The sequence below is a fragment of the Nipponia nippon genome, unplaced genomic scaffold (assembly GCF_047370975.1).
Source record: "Nipponia nippon isolate SJK-2023a ecotype South Korea unplaced genomic scaffold, ASM4737097v1 scaffold_1, whole genome shotgun sequence".
In the NCBI taxonomy this organism is placed as follows: Eukaryota; Metazoa; Chordata; class Aves; order Pelecaniformes; family Threskiornithidae; genus Nipponia; species Nipponia nippon.
The window spans coordinates 67031261-67047559 of record NW_028262290.1 but is presented as its reverse complement, the minus strand read 5'-3'; the positions used below and the strand labels follow the sequence as shown (position 1 = coordinate 67047559).

At 46.2% G+C, this 16299-nt stretch overlaps 1 protein-coding gene across 1 annotated transcript in view; it reads right to left on the bottom strand.

Moving 5' to 3' along the window:
* Positions 1–12996, bottom strand: part of AHRR (aryl hydrocarbon receptor repressor) — an 83997-nt gene extending 71001 nt beyond the window's left edge. The window contains exon 1 of the mRNA XM_087736571.1: positions 12909–12996. The gene's annotated coding sequence lies outside the window, so the exon portion shown is untranslated. The remainder of the gene's footprint in view (positions 1–12908) is intronic.
* Positions 12997–16299: the final 3303 nt, after the last annotated feature.

Here is a 16299-nt window from a genome sequence, read left to right as displayed (position 1 = left end):
GTGAAGTGATTTTACCTCTGTTTACAGATATGATGAGACTGATGCTGGAACAGTGTGTACAGTTCTCATGTAAGTGTTTTTCAAATAATGCTAGAAATTGGAAAGGGCGAGGAAAGAAGCTAAAAAAAATACTCGCAGGCTGAAGAAACTGCCTGGCATAGAAAAAAGAATTAGGTGACTTGAGTAAAGTGAAGTACTTTCATGGGGAAGATATGGGTGCTGAATTTTTTTAATCTGAAACATAGCAAGAACTTAGAAAGTGAAGCTGAAGCCAGATACATCCAAATAAGAAATAAGGCATTAATCTGTAACATTGTGGTATTTAAACACTGGGGCAAGCCACAAAGGATTTAAAGGATCCTGCTGTCTTGAAATCACTGTTAGATGTCTTTCTGTAATGTACACTTTACCCTAACAGAAGTTATGGTTAAATTAAATACAAGCAGTTGGACTGAATGCAGGCATACTCGGAAAAAAAAATTTGGTAGCTTTGGTAGCTATAGGAGGTCAAATAACATTATCCAATGATCTCTCCTTTCATTAAATTTTATGAATCATTTCCTGCCCAAATGTGATCACATACCATGCATTCAATGCCTGAACTACATAATAGGGCTGCGCAGACCACAGCTTCGAAGCGGCGCAGGTTTCGAAGAGGCAGCCTGGGAATAAGGAAGTTGTGTTCTCATCCCTACCGCACCGCAGAACCGCGGCGCGGCTTCCCCGGCAAAGCAAGAAGGGGCTGGGTTTTGCAGGATGATCTGTTGATTCTACCTTAGAAGGCAGAGGCTCTGGCAAAAGGCTTCTACTCGTGATGGCTAACCAACAGAATAGAAATCTACCTGCCCGCTGTCACTAAATTAATTGTGCTTAGCACGTTTCTGCCAAGTGCTTTGCTTCTGCTGAACGGTCATGTTTTAGGAGAAACTATGACAGTGGCTTTGGACATATTATCTTTGCAAATAGCATGCAATACTGTGTCCAGAAGCAGCCACACTTCAAGAGAAACTAGAGCGAAGAGTCACAAAAATGATTAAAGGTTGAGAAAACAAGCCCTGCAGTCAGAGTCCAGGAGCTGAAACTGTTTGGGTTATCATGAAGAACAGGAATGGAGAACTTCCTCACAATAAGTAACTACATTATGGAAGAAACAAACATTTCGTGACAGAGATCAAGCTAATTCTAGCAAGATCCAATTTGCAGAATTTGAGGCTAATTAAATTCAAATTACAAATAAATGAGGATAACTATTAAAATCATTTACCCAGGACTGTAGAGGACTCTTCATCACTGAGCATTTTTTTTAATCAAGATTTTTTTTCTTAAGAAAACTATTAGACCTGTGTGGTGAAGAATTTGTTTAAGGATGTCTGATGGTCCATGTTATACATCAGATCGAAACAAGATCACAGTGGCTCTTTCTGGCCCTAAAATTTACTTTCCTGCCTCAATCTTCTCTCCAGTGAAAAAGGAAGAAGGTTAATTCACAAACCTGAAGAGCTGTTAGAAATGTTAATTGACTAACACAAAGGTATATAACGCTTGACTTACAGAGGGTGTCCTGCAAGTACCAGAGATTATACATCGGGCTTACAGCACAGCTAAGGTTGTCTGACATGGCATATATAAAATCTCTCTTTAATTTCCTTTAAAGAAAATAGGTACAAATTTGGCTACGTTTGGAGCTTCTGAAAAAAAAATCCAGTTCGCGTGTGCTCGGGAGACTTGTTGTAGTCTGACAGTTATCTATAGTTTCTGCCTGAGCTGAGCACACGTCATCCCCTTCATTCCTCCTACAGGCATCTGCACTATACATATGCATCCCCATGCGCTTTACATGCCTCCCCTCGGCGCGGCAAAGGCAGAGCCAGACTTGCCCTCTCGCTGTTCCTCCCCATCCTGGTGTGCTCTCCCCGCTCCAGCCGCTGCAGCCCAGAAACAAGGGACTCCAAACATAAGGCACGGGAATGAGGAATCAGCTGTGGGAAGGACTGGGAGGCAGACTGAGACGAGGCAGGGAGGGGACAGAAGCAGACTGCTTGGAGTCCTGAGTCTCAGCGTCCTTGAGACCTGCAGACAGATGCTGTGCTTCGTAACACTCCAGAAAGGGACCATTGGGGAGCACTGCTTTTGAATTACCAATAGGACTTCAAAGTAACCATCCAAAGTTTGGGATTTTTGTCAGAAATTCGGTGGCCTGCATCCTCCCTAACGCATTCTCCTGCCCAGCTCTCCCGCAGGCTCCTTTGCTGTCACCGCCTGTGTTACGGGAAGAAGCCTGAGCAGGCAGAGCCAGACCCCTGCCCCGCTCAGAGAGCTTAGGGAAGGGCTCGGGGCTGTGCAGGGGCTGTAGGAACGAGGGCTGCGTGATGCGAGGCACGAGACTACAGCCAGTGACGTCAGAGGCATCAACCCTCGTTTTCTGGGAGCCTTGGTCTGATTTCCAAAAGCGATGAGCACTCTGCGCTGCAGCTGAAGGCACCCAGAACTGCGCTCTGAATGAACGTACACCAACGGCTGCGTCTTCTGAAAAATCACCTCCTGAGTGCCTCGCATTGAGTATAAATGAGAATACATCTTTCGGATTTATCTCTGCTAATAAGACCATATGTCTCAGCAGTATAATAAAGATTAATTCAGTGGTGGTTTTGATGTACTTAGATATTAGAGTCACAATTATCACAGAACAGTCTGTGACAAAATTAATAGCACTGCGTTCGCACGGGATTTGAACAGTGCATATTATGGAGCCGGGACCACAAGGTGAATGAGGATCATAAAAACAAAATATGCAATTTCTATTTTTAGTATGAGATTAAGTTTAGTGCCTGTCCACATAGGTGAGGAATTCACATTTCATCTTTAACTCCTGGGTTTCTTAATTTGCAAGAGCTTGACTTGGAAACATGGCAGCCCTTTGCTACAGGGTGGGTATGCAGCTACGCTCTTCAGGAATCTTTAGCACAACAATAATTTCAATCACTATTCTTCCCTCACAAACAAGTTCATTTGGGGACTAAATTATCTCCTCAGCCCTCCTTTCTTTATTTGTTTATATAAGAAAGCCTGAAATTAAGTTCAAGGAGACGTTTTTTGAGGTTTGAGGATGTAAGTAACAAACTTCTAAAAAAAAGCTTAGATACAGGGGTTTTTTTAAGTAAGTGATGTTTTAAAAATTAAGCTGTTTTTAGTACTTCTAACATGCACTCTGTCACATCAGGAAGGATATGGACCATAGCACATATAAAAACACACCAAAAAAATCAGATTAGGCATATGTCTGGTACAATCCTTTATAGTTAGTGGAGTGGCATCTCTTTATACCAGGCTTGACTTTGGTGCTCCATTGCCTTTGTCACAGACCACCTGAGGGGAATGCGGGGTTGCCACAGCAGCTGGACTACCCTTTGCATAGCAAGGCGTGAGCGGTGATGAAAAGTTTTGCTACAGCTGAGGCATTTAAGATATCGTCTGAACAATATGGATTATTTGATGATTAACAAGACACTCAATCTCACATTGCAATCTTGCCCTCAGTAGGGATATTAGCGTAGCACGTTTCACCTTTAAACTCTCAGGAACATAATATCTTTGAGATCTCTTGTCCCTCTGTTATGTTTGCTGGAACCTGACTAACAGGTCAAAAGAAGGAACTTCTGGAGACTGAAAAGCAGATGCTGTGAAAGCGTGAGCACCGTTTCCATAGCAAATTTGACTAAAAACAGTAAGATAGGTCAATGAAATATTTCTGCCATGAATGCGTAGTGTAGCAGGGCCTTAGTTCAGTTGTCTTCAACCTGTAGCTAGTTCAGATTCTGGGAGCAGCTTTATGCTGGCAAGCCAGAGCTCAGTACAAGCTAACAATTCAAGTATATTTATCAATTGTATACATAAATTTTCAGATAGGTTCTGCCCAGATTTAGCTCTGTGCTGTCATGATAAGGCTGCTAGAGCTAGTTAGTTCATCAAGTTTGCCTAGTTCATTAGCTTGTCTACACTATTTCGCAATAGTAAGTGAGGGATAAATGCCCTTAAAAAGGATAATAGTATCGCTTTGAGTGGGTTGTGTCGCTTTTTTCACAAGACATGTAGCCCTGCATTGGCTGCTTTTTGGGTTGTTTTGTCCTCATGCCCCACTCCCCTGTTCCACCATAAGGCGGTACATGTTCCAGCACCCACACACCACCGTGATGGGGTGAACTAGACATGTCGCTTTGAGCCGCAGAACTACCCACAGGTTGCAAATGCAACTGTGAACTACGAAGCTACACTGGTCCTCCAAACCCTCTTGTAAGTTCACCAGCATTCCTGGTGTTACTGTCCCAACCACCCATGTTTTAATACCTTGCTTGCCATTTCATCAGACTTTGATTGTCCGGGATTTGGGGCTCTCTTTGAAATACTAGAAGAATGATCTTTGCTAAGACTATTTATCATCCTGTATCCACCAGGCCAAACTAGAATTGTGGTGCAATTTTGGAGCAAATGCTAACAGCGTGATGGGAAACCCTGAGTTATACAAAGGGAGGCTACAGATAGGTTAAAGGATTGAACAGATGAGACAGAAAGAGAGGAACACTAGGAACCATTTTTAGGAGTTTTCTACTGTAAAGCCAAAAGGAACTAATTTAAATGGAATTTTTATCAGGAAAGGATTGCTTATCAAAATCAGGGAGACCCTCCACAGTAGCCAGTAAGCTGGTGATGCCCTCCTGCAAGCGGGCCAAGATCCAATTCCAAGTCTTTTGAAAAAGTCTGCCATACACCATAACTGTACTCTCATTTCCCTGATTTCTCTCTTCTTTTCCACAAAAGGCTTCTTAAAAGGTTTTAGTTGCACTCCAGTGCAGAAAAGGAGTCAAAATGTGTGACAGCTCATATATTTTGTATATCTATTTTTTCATATGTATATCATACATTTGTATATTTCTGTATCACTAAAGGCAGTGTGGAAAGCGAAAGAAGCGGCTGTCGCTGGCTCAGAGACACAGCCTGTCCTCAGAGGAGCCTCTGTGACACCAGAAGAACACAGCACAGCGTTTTCCCCAAGAAAAGAAGCAAAAGAGGGCTGGATCTAAGGCCAACAAAATGGGGACTGACATCTTCATTAGTATAAAAGTTATTACGAAATGTGTGTGTGTAGGAGTAGGAAAGCAGGGAGAAAAATGACTTATAAACCTAGATGTAACGTCAGCTTGTTGCGAAGATGCAATCCCATTCTTCTCCTGGCTTTGCTCTTCTGTGTTCCTCCTCCTCAGTCATTTAGTGGAAGAAAAGGAGAAGCAGAGGATGAAATGCCAAGAGCCCCGCAACAGAGGTTCAGCAGAGCTTAGAGATCTGAAGATCCACAGAAAAAAAAGCCAAAAACTTTCAGGGAAAAAAGAAGCTGTTTTTCTCAAAGCTTGAGATGGAAAATGGGAACGCAGAGAAAAACTGAAATGAAACATGAAATATTTTCTCCTAGAACTGAGCAAGTTATGTTAGCTTGATGCTTAAATTGACATTGTTATTATTGTTATCGCTCCAAGTCAGTCTTTTAAAATGCTTTTGCTACCAGCGTAAGAAGCACTGCAGCACTTGAAAGAAGGTCACAATTTAGAAACGCACACCGAGAGCCATGCGAGTTGTCAAGATTTTGCTCAGTTCTTGAAAGTCTTCAGTTTAATGAAGTACATGAAAATCAGAATGAAAACTCAAAAGTTCCTGTTCTTTCAGACACAGAATCTGAAGACGAAAGTAAAATAAAACCTAATGTAGCTATTATTGTTGAGATTATAAAAGTAGCTAAACAAGTTATGCTGGTTGAAAGGTTGGATAGTTTTGTCTGCTACGCTAACAAGGCACTACTCCAGTACCTTGGTTTGGATACGTACTCAAATTTACTGCGGGTCCTTAACGATGGATATATAAGTATACAATTTCCTCTCCAGGAACGCGAATTTCTCCTTTGTAAGCAGTATAACATATCTATTCCCATTCTGTTTCTGAGATCTATGGACATATCTACCTTTTTTTGTTCGTTATTGGACAATTTTTGGCACTTTCTATTGTAAATACTTTTACTGTTTTAAAGACACGTCTCCAGAGGAAAAAATCTGTTTAAATACATTTGCAAGTTGTCTGCAGTACAACTCAGTCTTCTAATACTATTTATATCTGTTATATCAATATATACAAATTTATTCTCATTAATAACCCCAGCAGTAGCATTTTCTATGTGCTATATGATTTTTCACATATATTTTTAGATTTTTTAAAAAGAATTAAATTTAATTTTCATAAACAAGTAATGGCTGCAAGTATTTCACTTTATATAATTAGGGCAAGAGGCGGGTGGGGGAAAATTTGACCTCTTGCCTTCAAAACTCCCAGAATTTTTTTTTGTCTCTGAGATAAAAAAGCGAACATTTTATGGATACATCCTACCACGATATAATTTGTCGTAAAGCATTTGCTACCATCTGAAGCCACCTGACACTAATAAAGCAGCTAGTTTAACATTTACTGATTCTCATCCACTCCTGAAAAGCAATAAACAGGAATTTTTCATGGAGTGAAAATCTTAGGGAATCTTCCCAATTGCAGGGTAGGGGAGAGCTCTTTTATCCGCTTTTATAGCACGCCTCCCCCCCCCCCAGTCCCTGAACACCCATCTATCCCAAGACAGAAAGATTTTTTAATCATTACATCTTTGCAAATGGGGCTGAAAGGACCCTCAAGAGATCATACAGAACATCCTTCCCTGCTTCATACAGAAGCAGCTGTACCAAAACCATTCAGAGGTTTCAGATCGGAGAAATGGCTTGTGAGCATGAAAGCCTTGTCTGTTTTTTCTAGCTAAATCAATTGATATAATAAGAAAGCACCACATCTTTCTAGTCTTTTACATGCTTAGGCCATCATAGCTGTAACAACACAGCTGTTAAACCACTCCCAAAAGCTGCTTATACTGAAAAAATATAGTTTCTATGAGCACCCCAGAGATTTTATTCCAGCATTTAACTATTACTAAAATCACAAAATTCTTCCCAAGCATCTCAACCTAAATGTTCCTTACTGTAACGTAGGATCGTAATTTCTTGCCCTAGCTGACATGAAATTAAACAATAGTTTAAGTTCAACTAACTTTGCAGCTAACCCTATATTTCTAAAGATTTTAAACTTTTTTCCCTTTACTCTTCTCATCTCTAGACTAAACAATTATTTTAATCCTTTCTTGTAAGTGTTGTTTTCTAAGTATCTGATCATTCCTGTTGCTCTCCTCTGGACTCTTAATCTGGTCTGCATTTTTTCTCAAGTACCCCGCTACTAAATGAGTGCAATACTCCAGCTAAGGACCTAACTGGGCTGAGTAGGACAAAAAGATTATGCACGTATCTTAGAAAAAACACTCCTGTTTTTACAATCCCATTTTTACACAGCATTTTCACAACAGTGCAATGCTACTGACTCAAGTTTAGGTTGCGATCCACCAGATTTCCACATCCTTTTCTCCTTAGCTTGTATTGCCGAGCCAGCCATTCCCCATCTGAGTACACGATTTATTGCTGACTGAAGATAAGCCTTTGCACAAAACCTTACAGACTCGCATCCTGCTTGGTTTTCTGGAGGTTGTGACTGTCAAAAATCACTCTGAATTTGACTCTTGTCTCCCAGGGTGCCTGAAACCCGTTTCAGCTTGGTGACATCTGCAGGCTGAATGCCCACAGGCTCTAACCCATCAGGCGAGCCATTCATGAAATAGGGAACAGCTCTGACAGACCGCTGTGGAATCCCAACCTGAATGACACTCTTCTCAGTATACCCCTCCAAAATCTCTAGTACCTGTATTCTTCGCCCACAGAACAACCTCAGCAAATTTTGCTTCTCTAGAAATGGCCCGAAACAAGAAGAAAACACCGTCTTTGTGGAAGGATTCCTCATTTGAGAACAAGGAGAGGAAGACTCAAACTGACAAGTGCACTAGGAGTTCTCAGACATCAGAAAAACATATGCTGGAGACGCAAATCCCTGTGAAAGACAATGAGGCCAAGAAGAGCCCGCTTTCCAGACAATGCTGCCGTGACTGCGAGGTGAGAGCGTAATATTTGGAGTTTCAGCAAAGGAAAAAGTTTGAGAGGCTACTCAGCATCATGACTCCCAGGGATCAGTACACTACCAAATGTAGCAAACAGCTCCCGGGAAAGCAAGACAATGACCCCAGAACTGCCACGTCTTCAACTTCACTCTGTCTCAGCTCCAGCCTTACAGAAGAGGGAGAAATCCACTAACGGTGGATTTTTACAGTCCTAATGAGTGACGAAATTCGATTTTATGTTAGCATATGTTTTCAGCAAGCTAAACGTACTGAAATGACCACCATTTAGCATCAATACAAACAAAATTTAAGAGTAAAGGAAAAATATTTAATGTGTTTAATGCATGCATGGATGTTGCTGTTGAATACAGAGCAATAGCTCTGGTGTACCAGGCACCACTGCAGTCACAGAGCAGGTCAAATACATGATTGCAAACAACATGTTTTGCAGCCCCAACTTAATAGACTGCATCATGCAAATTATTTATTCGTTGTCTGCCGATGCAGCCTTGATCCAAAACCATAGATAGTACGGTCCAGCCCAAAGCAATCTCATCATCCGACGAGAACCTGGGTACAGACCAAATCCTTTGCTCATATACGCTCCTATTAAAGGTGTTCCACTGACACAGGCTGCTAAGCACAACCACCTTGCACAATTTTACACCACCATCCTGCACTTGCCCTGGTGCTGCATACCAGAAGGCACCTATCAGCGGGAAAAGATACGGGCCACAAAAATGATCAGAGGGATGGAGCACCTCTGCTATGAGGAAAGGCTGAAAGAGCTGGGGTTATTCAGCCTGGAGAAGAGAAGGCTGCGGGGAGACCTTATTGCAGCCTTTCAGTACTTAAAGGGGGCTTAGAAGAAAGACGGGGACGGACTTTTTAGCAGGGCCTGTTGTGATAGGACAAAGGGTAATGGCTTTAAACTAAAAGAGGGTAGATTCAGACTAGATATAAGGAAGAAATGTTTTACAGTGAAGGTGGTGAAACACTGGAGCGGGTTGCCCAGAGAGGTGGTAGATGCCCCATCCTTGGAAACATTCCAGGCCAGGCTGGATGGGACTCTGAGCAACCTGATCCAGTTGTAGATGTCCCTGCCCATTGCAGGGGGGTTGGACTAGATGACCTTTAAAGGTCCCTTCCAGCCCAAAGCATTCTGTGATTCTATGATCCAGAATAAGGTTTCAAAAAAAAAAGGTAAAAGAGATACACTGGGTATCTTGCAATTGTAGCTGCACGCCTGCGTACCTGAGGATTGCACTTGAGTGAACAGATCCTACCTTGTCTACACTGAAATGGTTGTATCACACACTGGCACTGGGGACCCTGGGGGTTCATAAGTATTTGGGGTGCATTTAGTTGGCATTATGTTGGCAGTACCTATATTTTGTCCATCCCACCTGTACAATCCTGTAAGTCCATCCATTAAAGTTCTGCAGTTACCCACGTAGTATTTTTTATCTTGACAACAGCACAACACAGCCTCAACTGCTATAGAAACCTCAAACATCATGACTCTGAAGGTAACTTGAACTAATTCCAAAATTACTGTCAACAGCTCTGTGGGAGCTCTGGACCGACAGAGCAATGTAAACGTGCTCCTAAAGCATTTCCATCTCAGGATGTTCAGCTGGCCCCTAACTCAGTCAAATTCCTTGCAAAGCACCTTGAAATTTTCATTGTTCGTGCAGACCCAGGAGTCTGCATTAGGGTCATCTTCCTCTTAAAAAAAAAACATCCACTTGGTACACTTAATGCTGCATATTTGCTCTTGTGTACATCTTCTTTGATTTGACCTCAAAATGTTTGTAGAAATCCTGGTCTGTGTTTCCTAGTAGTGATTCGCATAGAGGGCCAACAATGAAACTGTTTCTCGCAAAGAGCAGCTCTTGCTTCTGCTAGCCAAGTATGGCTGGATTTATATATATATATATATATTAGCATAAACCTTTGACATATAACTGACCTTCTCATACCAGCTGGTAGCTGACAGGAAATGAATTTCTGGGGCAAAGACAATGTTTTACTTTTCACATCTTGTTGCAGCCATGCCCCATTCTGAGCATCGGCGAGCGCTGCAAAGTCCTCCTGTCCTGCTCGCCATGGCCGTGTGGTGACGGCGACCACCGCCAGCGAGCTGTCACAAACACAGCAATTTGGCAGTAATCGTGTGGGAACATTCGTGTTGAAAAACGTCCCGTTGCTTACCTCACGGCCAAACCGATGACGTCTTCGCTCTGCCTGTACCAGGGAAGCAGGCAGGCGCTGCCTGCTGTCCAGGTAACCCCCTTCAAGTGGGAGCAGCCACAGCTGAGCAAAATCGCACTTGTGCCGTTCAGGCAGATTGTGTTAGCAGTTGATGAATTGTGGTTATCTGAGCTATAGCTTATTCCTCATGGGTAAGCCAACTCAAATTGAAAACATCACCACTCTTCAGCAACGAGTTTGTGTGTGTGGACATGAGTCAAATTAGAAGCAATGTCTGAGTTAGGACTCCAGTTATTCCATAGTGAAGACAAGCCCGTGTTATCCAAATCACCCCCTTCCCAGGACTCAGCTTTATTGGTTATTCAAACATTACTGTAAAAAAAAAAAAACCCTGGCTGACACTTCCTACCCAAACTTGGCAATTCCTTGAATTTTCCTCCAAAATCTGCTTTGTCCTAGCTGTCTCTGGGCACAAAGAGACACTCCCACATCCTTTACATTCCAGTTGGGGCTAATTGAACTCACATGTCAACATGAGTCAGCAGTAATTACCAGGAATATTAAGGAAAGATTTGGCACCAGACCTTGGTTATTCAACAGCAGAGCCCCCATGTTTAGTGGGGTCTCGGCTTAAATCGAACCCCTTAAAAACACAACAGCAAAAGCCGTACCCAGTTCTCAGTCTAGTTCGATTATGTATAGGCAGTTCCTCATACCAGAAGTGTCTTTACTATATTTTTAGATATACCTACAGAAAGGCAAATCTAATGGAAAAATCATTTCTGACTACTAAATCCTCCACAGTGGAGTTTAAATCTGTTCATACGCTGAAACCGATGAATCAATATTAGGCTGGCTGGCTGGTGTTCGTAAGCATCCGCACTGCAAAGAGGGCCTAGCAATGCATTTCCTCCTTACGATTCCCGGGCAGAAATCCGAATCGATGGGAAGTTAAGGTAATAACGTACCTCCCCCTCCCACGGCTCAGTTAGAATAAAAATCCTGAAACCACGACAACCCGGATTTTCCACATGCGGGTGTTCATTTCCCCGCCGAAACAGTCCCCCTCAGTACACCTTCACCCCAGGGGCTGCGGAGCCTTGGGCTTCCAGAGCTGAAGACTGGAAGTGTTTACACACGAGCCCAACGCAGCCCCTAGAAACCCAGTCCTCTCCTTGAGACCAGAGAACACCCAAATACACTTTTACGGTCACCTACGGAAAAAAATAGGTTGTCGCAAACATATATACTGATGCAGAGCTGCGGTGGATGCGGCATTTGAAAGCGAGGACTGCCTCAGCCTGTGCTCAGGCAGGGGGTGCCGGCAGGAGCAACGGCGTTAAAGTGGCTTATCCAAACCTTCACTGGTAACTCTTTCTGGTTCTTAACATCTACGGTATTAGGTACTTTGTTTTCCAAGGAAAGAAATTCTTGCTCTTGGTTGCAAATTAACCGAGTTGTCTTGCCAGTGAATTTGATCTTGTCAGTCATGAAGTCTCTCGCTTAAATGCAACGATTCAGTCTTAGCCCTGGATAATAACACTCTCTACGGTTCAGAAAGGAGAACTGTTTTATTTTATCTACTGCAAACATATGTGCATCAACATTCTTCTCAACAGACTACTTCTGAGCCCAACCAGATCAGTCAGTTTTATTTAAACCCAGTCCCGCTTGTCTTTTTGAAACCTCCAACTACCACACAACGTCAAGCATATTCTTGGGTTTTTCTGGTGGGTTTTGTTTCCTTTTTTTTTTTTTTGGTCTTAATAGTCTAGCTCCTAGAAACTCACTAAATGACGCACAAACATTGTTTGTGCCCGTCTTCGGAACAGAAAAAAAAAGGTTTTTACGTGATATAACTTGGTTTTATGCTATTTGTGTTATTCTTTAATAAAGACACAAAACTACAGCTTCACCCGAAGACGTACAAAATCCTTGTTTACTAAACAAAGTAACGCAAAGTCAGAAAAAGCACTGGAGCCCGTACGCACGCTTTGCCGCTCCCTCACTGATTTCTCCCCCTTTGGTATGTCAAACTGAAACACAACAAGAATTTTTAGCTCTGAAGTTATAAACCTCTGAAAATGAAGATTTGCAGGGGAAGTACTGACTGACCCCAAAGCATACCCACCCCCTTCAAGGCCAAGCGAGCGCAATTCGGGCTTGAAGGAGGCAACGCGAAACTTTATTTCGCTTGCTTTCCCCCCGAAGGTCCCTGGAGGCACCGGCGGAACGGATGGGTGAAGCCAGATGTGGCCAAGGTGCCAGGGCAGAGCCCCCCGCCCCGCCGGTTTCAGCCCCCGGGACGGCGGGGCAGCAGCCCGGGCATCCCCCGCCCGGCGGCCAGCGGCGCCCCGCACCTCCCGCCGCTCTCGCCCGGGAGCTGCCGACCGCCACCGGCGCTCGGGTGGAAGGAGCGGAGCGCGTCCTGCGCGGCTGCGCTCCCGCCGCCGCCGCCGAAACGGCCCGGAGGGGAGCACCGACACCCCGCCGGGGGGGGGGGGGGGGGGAGGGTGAGGTGGTTTGGGGGGCGAGGTGGCCGGAGCCGACGGTCCCCCGGTGCCCCGGGCTGAAGCCTCGCCTGCCCGCCGCGAGCTGTCGGGATGCAACGACTTACCCCACGGTCCCCGCCACGACCCGGGGCGGGGGTGCAAAGTTTTTCCGGGCGAGGAGCAGCCCCCGGCCGCGGCGCAAACCGGGCGGCCGGGGCGGAGGTGCGGGCGCGGGCGGCGGGAGCGGGCCGGAGGGCGCCGGGGGGTGGGGAGGATGCTCGGCCGCCGCTTCCCTCGTGATTCAGGTGGCGGGCTGGCGGCCGAGTGACAGGGCGAGCCGCCGGCTCCCCGCTCGCACGCGATCCCCGGCCCGCCGCCGCCGCCGCCGCCGTCACCCCCCGCCGGCGGCAGAGGGCGCTGCGGCGGCGGCGGCGGCCGGGGGCGGGCGGCGGCGGCGGCGGCGGGGACGGGGGACAGCGGGCGCCGCCGGACGGGGCCGCAGCGCTACGGGCGCGTCCCCGCCGCTGCTGCCCGCCGCTCCGCCGCGGGATAGCGGGGGGCCGAGCCGGGCATCGCCATCGCCATCGCCATCCCTACCCCTACCCCCCCCCCCCGGCCCCGGTGCGGTGCACCTGCCCGCGCCGCCGCCCGGCCCGGCTCTCCCGAAAAGTTGAAAGGGAAAAGTACCGTGCGGTCCTTCCCCGCCCCCGGGAGGCCTGCAGCAGCCCCGACCCCCGCCCTGCACCGGTGCCTGGGGGCGGGCTGCCCTCTCCCCGCGGCAGCCGCTCACCGCCCCTCGCCCGCCCCGGCCGCTGCCCGGTGCGGGTTTCTTGGCGCTTGTCGCCTTGCCTGGTGGAGGTGCATCTCCCTCGGCGTACCGGTGCCCTCCGTTCAGCACCGCATTTACCGGCTTCACCAGGAAGCTGAGTAATAGCTGGGATTTTTTTTTTTTTTTTTCACTACCAAGGTGGTTTTTTTTCCCCAGAATGTTTTGCCAACAGATTTCTGGTTTGTACTGGAAGTGGCAGGGGACCCCAGTCAAGCAGCATGGCCTTTTGCGAGCGTGGTCTTAGATGCTGGTGTTTGCTAAGTACCTAAAGCGGCTCTCGCACAGGAGGCTTAAGGACAGGACAGGCAAAACCAGAGCAGGCTGATGCGGAAAGTCCGAGGTAACCAAGTGCAAGAGAATCCTCTCCCTGGTGGGATGCCAGTCCTTAGTGAGGAGATCCAAACGTTGAGCCCCCAGCAGACTTCTGGGACTGGTTGCTGCGGGGAGGAACTGTCTACTGCTCCTCAGCCCTGGACTGCTGAGGTGTCCCCTCGGAGGCAGACGCTGGGGCAGGTGCCACCTTCCGACGGCAGAGCCCTGCACCGCCTGCCTTCGCCCCAGACACGGTGCTGCAGCTTCCCAGGCCCCAGCTGGTTTAGCTCTATATCCATGGGCAATCCTTCTGGGAAAGCCCAATTATCAAGATACAGGTGGCAGGAATAATGTATAGGAAAGCAAAGAACTCCACTTTTGCTGATCATAGAGTCATAGAACGCTTTGGGGTGGAAGGGACCTTTAAAGGTCATCTAGTCCAACCCCCCTGCAATGAGCAGGGACATCTACAACCAGACCAGGTTGCTCAGGGCCCCATCCAACCTGGCCTTGAATGTTTCCAGGGATGGGGCATCTACCACCTCTCTGGGCAACCCGTTTCGGTGTTTCACCACCCTCATTGTAAAAAGTTTCTTCCTTATATCTAGTCTGAATGATCTAATAGATGTTTCATCCATACGAAGCTTTACTCTCAGATTGCCTGTGGTACAGACTGAACAGAAATGCAGTGCCTGGCCATGAATTTCCTGGGGAAGGAGTGGAGAGGAACAAGGGTGTTAGAGAGTACCTGAGCCTTCCCTTCTTCCCTCTCGCCCTCGTCAGCAGTGAGGAGGGGGCACCAGCTCCATGGTCGGTCTCTCTGCTTGCAGTTGTGTGGCTTCCCGGCTCCCCCAGCAGTTCAGAGCTGTATCTGTCTGCAGTGCCCCACCGCCTGACCTCCCAATCACTGTTAAGTCTTTGCCTTGACCGCTCTGTCTTGCTTTCAGCAGGGAGACCTCATTTTGAGAAACGTACCCGCGTAATAAGCTTCCATCCTTCTTTTGCCCGTGTTCTTCAAGACGAGGGGAAGCCCAGACCCCAGCCCTCCTGTCCTGCACATGAAGATTGAAGAGCCCAGCTCGCAGGAACACTATTGTTCCAGCAAAATAGAACCAGTCAGTGTTGTTGATTGCTCTGTTACATCTTCCCAGACAGAGCCTTGGCTATAAAAATAGATGCAATAATCCACATGGACAGTTGCAATTGTAAACGACATTCAAAAAGCAAAAACGGAATTCATAGTTTGACACAGACATATCCCCGATCCGTCAGGATGTGACACACTGGCAGCGTGTCTGTGCCAAACTATGAATGCCATTATTTACTTTTCTTCTGAATGCTATTTACTATTGTAACCTTCACAGTAAATTAGTGTATCTATTTTATATTGGACGTTTTCTGAGAGGCTTTGGTATTGTCTGCACTTATTATATTCACAGAATTGATGTAAGTTAGACCAATTTGGGCCACAATAAATCTTCAGAGACTACAGACTGTGCTTATGTTAGGACGATTTGCCAGCATAACCCTACCAGCAAAATCCTATCTGGCAGAGGCGAGGCCTATGTTTGGAAAGAGAACTCAAAGGCCATCAACACTGAATAGCTCTCCACTGGCTGGAACAATGGTGCTTCTGCTGCCAGGCCATTGACAGGGAGTGATTTACCCAGAAGAGAATTGGGGGGGGTGGGGGGTGGAGCCCAGAAAGTGCTGGATAATGGTGAGACAGTCATGGGACAACTATTGTTCATCACTTCTCCTGGTGAAGGCAATGCCGCGGAGGAGAGCCGGGGAGCTAGGAGGTGTCTTGGTGTGTGAAGACACATCTGAGCTCATTGAGCAGGCATGAACCGGCTCTCATTTAGAAGCGGTGTCACCACGTGGTGTTCAGGCCACTCTACCAAATCTCTCAGCGAGTTCATTTGACTGGGAACGGGGCCGAGATAGCATGTGTCCAGCTTGGAATTTGGACCCTTTTGCACCTGTCTGCATCGATACGTCCGAAGATGATGGTTCAGATGTTTTATGGGAACTTATTCCACGTACAGCTGAATGACCCAGCCTGCAGAGAGAATATTTGTGCCATGTTCTCTTTGCTCCCTGGTTTTTAAATTTTGTTAAAAGTAATTACATTTGCCAGGCAAGAATTGTTTTTTATAATCTCATGCTGCTGACTGTTTATACTTATACCAGCTATGTGCAGATCTTTTTTATACAAGTTAGGCTTACTGAACAACTGCCAGATAGTTCTGCTTTCCTTCTTGAATTTTAATTGCTTACTTGCCCAGCATCTATTTTTAAAATGGAACTGTAAATGGAACAGTAAGTTCCATCACTCACCATAGAGGCAGAGGGTCAGCACCCTCCTTACTCCT